The following is a 6018-nucleotide window of genomic DNA, read 5'->3' as shown; positions in this document are numbered from 1 at the left end:
AAGAATTAAATAATGTCTTACAGCTTTCAGTGTATGTAAGTCCTTCACATCCTTTGTTAATTTCTAGGTATTTTATTTTTTGTTGTAGAAAGAATTTTGTAGAAAGATTTTTTCATTTCTTTTTCTGAAGTCTTGTTAGTATATAGGAAGGCAGTGGAGTTTTGTAACATTGATTTTGTATCCTACAACTTTATTGTATTTGTTTTATTGTTTCTAATCGTTTTTCAGTGCTGTTTTCAGGGTTTTCTGTATAAAGAATCATAGTGTCTGCAAAAAGTGACAGTTTTACTTCTTCATTCCCAACTTGGATGCCTTTTATTTCTTTCTCTTGCTTGATGGATCTGGGAAATAAAACTGAAGGCAACAACAAACAAGACAGACAAAACCTCACAGACACAGACATTAGTATGGCAGCTTCGAGGAAAGGGGGGGAAGGTGGTAAAGAGGGTCAAATATAAGGTGATTTGGGTCAAATAAAAGGAGATTTGACTGGGTGGTGGGCACACAATATAATCTATAGATGATGTATTATTGAACTGTACACTCGAAACCTATATAATCTTATATAGATTATGTCACCCCAATCTTAATGTCACCCCAATACAGTTAATTTAAGAAAATAATGTTAAAAAACCAAGTGAGTTTGTGTTACACTAAATGCCCATTATAACAATTTATATTACAAGGATATTTTTTGAGACTGGAAGCATCATGATGAATAATCAGCCCAGGACTGCAGGGACTGTCCTGAGCGAATCGGAAGGCACACTCACTCTAGCTGTGATCATGCTGCTCTGTCGCTGGGTGAAAGGAAGGAGTTGGAGCTCTTTATCTCTTCGTATCACAACTTAGCCATCATTCAAATTTTTCACTGCTGTTGGCATGGAAGACCACAGGTTCCTCTCAGACACTTCATGGTTACTTATCTCTGGATCTCGAACACGGCAGAGTTTGGGGTAAGTGGTTAGATGAAAAAGGAAAGGGTATGATCGAGTTTTCCTCTTCCCCTGTTCTACTGGCTTTTCCTCCTAAGCTGAAGAAAAGCGCAATGCTTCAAACACCCCATACATCACAGAAGTGTCCTTTAGAGTTGGTAAGTAAAGAGTAGGGAGGAGATCTTTCATAAATTTTTCTTTGCAGTCCTTTAATTTAAACTTGTCATGATCTGGAAAGGATTTCCTTCTTTCTATTGCTACTTAATAAAAAATATACTTTGATCATGTACTTTATGGCCCTCAAGACACCAACTAAATTTGGAGGCAGGAATGTGGTTATACATCCTACTTCAAGTTCCTGTTGGATGTGGAGAAAACGGCCCTGATGTTCACCTGAGCAAAAACACCTTTAAAACTGAGGATAAAAAGGAGAAATGTGGCCATTTAAAATGCCTTTATATTTTACAAAATGCCAATTTTTAAACATGGAAGATGTATAATGTATAAAACACACACAAAAACATGACATTGCCTGTTTTTTATTTTGAGGACTGATTCTGAACTGTCTTAAGTTTTGCTGTTAAATCTTGACTTTCTAAGAAACCAAAGGCGCTTTGAGACCTGATTCAAGAAATGTCTAGGCTCTACCATCTACATATTGGGAAAGAGGTCTAAAAGGAGTTAACTCCAGACCAACCCTCAATGCCAAAGAGATAGCTCCTGGGAGATATTTTCCTGCTTGTAAAAGTGTACCTTGGCAGACTGTTCATTTGTTTACTTATTCACTGATTCATTCATTCACTCATAATAATAATTTATTATGTTCCTACCAAGTGCCATGTTCAAAGCCAGTTGCTAGGGATTCAAGCATGTTCATTACCACCCCAGGCTTAAAGTCCAGTGAGGCAGATAGTATTACTATAAGTAATTACAATAAAATGAAACCAGTATTAATGATATAGGAAGCTCAAAGCATGATGGAAATTTATAGTGGTCTAAGAGTCAGGGAAGTTCTCTCTAGTATGTGAATTATTAAGCTGAGTGGGGAGAGTAGAGATGGCTACTTTATAATGCAAATGATGTCTGAGGCAGAAGGGACAATCTGTGAGGGATGGTAAGAGGGAGCTTTATAAGAGGGTCTGAAAATAGACTAGCATGGCTAAAATAAAGATACTTGGTCAATAGGAGAGGAGAGGAGAGGAGCTGGAGAGGAGAGCAGTGGCCACATTACAGAGGCCCTACAAGTCATATTAGGGGTTCAGACTTTATCCAGTAGGTAACTGGGAAACTATTAAGAGGCTTTATGCAGAAGGTTACCATGAACAGGTTTGCATTTTATAGAGATAAATTCTGGTTGCAAAAGACCACTTGGATGGTACAATGGTCAAGATCAAAACAAATTCAGTGTTGGTAAAGATGTTGTCAGTGGACTTCAGAAAATTTAGGAAGGTATATTCACAAGACTTGGTGATTATTTGGATATGAGAAATGAAATAAATATGCCTAAGTTTTTGGCTTGGGAGCCTGAGTGGAAGGTGAGGCCCTTAAATAATATGGAAAACATTTAAGGAGAAAAAGTGGGTTTGCAGTGGTGATACTGAGTTCCATTTTGGACAAGTTAAGTTAGAAATATCCTTTACATATTCAAGTAGAAATGTCAAATAGAAAGTTAACTGCATGGATCAAGGGCTCTGGAGAACCGCAGATAAAGATCACTGTGTCAAGGAGGAGGGCTGCCCTTGCTTTTCTCTGGGAAAAAAAAAAAGATTTTAAAGAGTTTTAGGAAACAAGAAACATGTGACCACAGTTTAACTTGTGATGATAAGATATAGAATCTGATATTATGTTTTGAGTTAGAGTGTCAGTCACCGTCTAAATATAGTTTCAAAGCTGTATTATTCCAACTCAAAAAAAGATATCTTGATTTTCTCTTGATGTGAAGAAGACTCAGGGCCTGACTATCTCCCTAATGTTATTACAGTTTATCTGCTTTTCCTTCCCTTCTTTGGTAATACTCCATCCAGGACATGCTTCTTTGGTAACATGCCAGGCATGCGCAGCTTGAAAACTGCCCTCATTTTATTCTTAGATAATATTCTCACTCATATAATAGAAAAAGGAAGTTTTATGATAGGGGTATTGGGAAAATAAAGTATCTGCTTACTCTAGCCATGAGCTATAATTAGAAAGGCCAGAAATACCCCAAGTAGTAATCCAACACTCATTTCTCTCAAGAATCTCATAAAACCTAATTAAGGAATACAAAGGACTTAATAAAAGTTTTAAAATGTATACTGACAATGAAATAGATGCTCTTACTTTCCTCTATGTTTCTAGTCTGTATCACATCCACTCACACATGCTGTCTCTTCATTCAAAGATATAAATCTGAGAATTATGGCATATTAAATCTGAGAGGATCTCAAAGAGAGCCTCTAACCCAAAAAGCCCTATCTCCACTGGCCCCTTGCCCACTTTATAGATGAGGAAAGTGAGATACAGAATTATGCACTTAGAACTTATATTTGCATGCTGTTGTATATTTAAATAATAGTGCTTGCATTCAAGGGTGTATTAATTGATTACACTGGTTGAGATACTGAGCTCTTGGAATTGACTGTCTGGGTTTGAGTGCAATTCCACACAAACCTTGGGCAAATTATTTAGCCACTCAGGAATTTCTGAGTTGCTTAGTTTCTGCATCTATGAAATCATTTAATCATAATATCTATTTATGAGTGTTGGTCAACAACTCTCCATAGGTTACTAGTGGTTCTGCCTATCTTTTGAGCAGGGACAGACTACACTTTTTCTGAACTGTTTTTACAAAGATGTTTATACAGACAACAGGTTTGAAAGATAGATATAGTGTCTACCTCCAGAAACAAAGGCAGGTTTGTCCAACAACAGAAAGATAATGCCTCCCTCTTAAGCAAAAGTGAGGTGTGCTTGCTGCCCATTATAAAAGATTTGGGTCCCCTAATCTCAGGATTCCTCTTCTGTAACATGGCCCACTGAGTGTATAGTATCAGCTGGCTCTCAGAGAATTGTACAACTGCTGTTACTCTGGTTGTAATATTGATGTCAGTAACAAAGATCTTTGTCTTTGACCCAGGAGTACTATGTCTTCCGCCAATGTCCATGACATTATGGCAGGCTAATACATTAGCTTCAAGCAGAGCAGAATCTCAGACCCTTCACAGTTCTGAACAACAGATTTCTGTAAGGTCCAAATAATGTAACTAAACATAAAGAGCTTAAAAGAGTACCTGGCACACAAAGACTAAAGACCGAGTAAATGTTGTTTGTTAATATTGTTGGATAATTATACTTGCCAAATGTACATGACTTATTGGTGGTAAAGCCAGGACTAGAATCTAGATCTGTAAAAACTCAGTTTAATGTTCTTTTTACCTCTCCATTCTACCAACTTCTCCTACCCCAACATTACATTTTCTGCATACTTAACCTACAATTAGCATTGAAAATAATATAATTTAAAAGGAAGAATTAAGAATTGTATACCAACTTATTTGTTGAACATGTTAAAATTACTGAGAGACAGACAATAAAGCATTAAAGTGTTATTTTGAAAGAAGAGTGGCCAAAACCATGGCAAGCTCTGATGCATGGAAAAAAAAATTAATTTGTTCAGAATTTACAAGCAAAATTTATAAATTTTTAAATTCCCCAATGACAATCAATATTTTTAGTATCACTATTCTTTTTTCTCCCAAATCTACTATTAGTTTTTGTTCAGGCCTCAAAGTAGGTTTCTAAAATGTATAAGTCACAGATAGGATTTCGGAAAACAATAGCACCCTAGTACTAACTGCTGAATTTGAAACATTTCCCTAAGACATTTTTTACAAGTCATAGTTGAAGAGTTGGTACCTGTATTACCACAGGAATGAAAACAGCTTACATTTATCAAATAATTGCTTTATAGCTCATCCATATTTAGTATTTTGCATGTTTTCTTTCATTGCATCCTCACCATAACCCTACAAGGTAGAAATCATTGGTAACTTTGTTTACTGATGAGAAAATGGTGCATAGAGAAATTAAGTTGCAAGATCTAATAGACTAAAGTGAGCTAAAGTCTGAGTACTAGTGACCCTGCTCCATGAAATCCTAGTTATTATGCCATAAATCTTTGGTTGGATTTACCAAGTAAATGAAAATGGTGAGATGAAATGCTAAAATTAAGACACTAGACTTTTCACTAAACAATAAAACAATTCAGTAGTAGTTATCGTAGACTGACAATTGCAAATCACAAATCAGCCCCACCCCTTCCAAAAGCTACTAATGGACAGCCTGGTGCTAATTGTTCGCTCTTAGACAGAATGTAAAATTTTTGAAAAAATATTGATTAATTTCATCTTAAAAGAAACATACTTTTATAAATCAATCAATTTTCTTCTAGAGACCTCTTGCAAATACTACTTTTGTTGTAAATACAAACATTACATGAAGATAATCAACTTTCACAAACTTCTTTGTTTCCCTCACTCTCACTCTCCCTGCTTCACACACTTGAACATCATGTTTTCAATTGTGAGGAGGCTAAGATCAATGGGTCACCTGACTAGTGTTTACATTACATTGTTTCTAGAAAACTCAAAGCCTGCTCCAGTATTGTCAACTCATTTTCACTTACTCCTTTTTCTGAGTCACTTAGTTCATTGCTGGGGCTTTTTCCCCTATGTGTCTTTTATCCTACTTCCAGAGCTCTGTTTTCTGTCTTTACATCTGTCAAATGTAGTCAGTCCATTAAAAAAAAGCAGCATTTCACCTGTTCTTTTTCTTTTCTACAGTGCACTTTATGCTTTGGAACATCGGCATAACCGTTGTTATTCCTGATCGACACTTGCCATCACAGCTGCCCGGAAAGAAAAGAAGTAACTGAAGCAGGTGACAGGCTGAGTGATCAGCAGTGGGGCCCAAATCTACCCTGATACCCAAGAGAGTCCTTGGCCACCTACTTTATGTAATTTTTATGGAATTCAGGGTTTTCAAAAGCCCACATGTTTCCAAATCTTTTGAAGGTTGATTTGCCATGGTTCTGGTTCATCTCAGT

Source organism: Phyllostomus hastatus, unplaced genomic scaffold, assembly GCF_019186645.2.
Source record: "Phyllostomus hastatus isolate PE091 unplaced genomic scaffold, TTU_PhHast_1.1 phas_contig_1, whole genome shotgun sequence".
Classification (NCBI taxonomy): Eukaryota; Metazoa; Chordata; class Mammalia; order Chiroptera; family Phyllostomidae; genus Phyllostomus; species Phyllostomus hastatus.
This window is presented reverse-complemented; position numbering follows the sequence as displayed.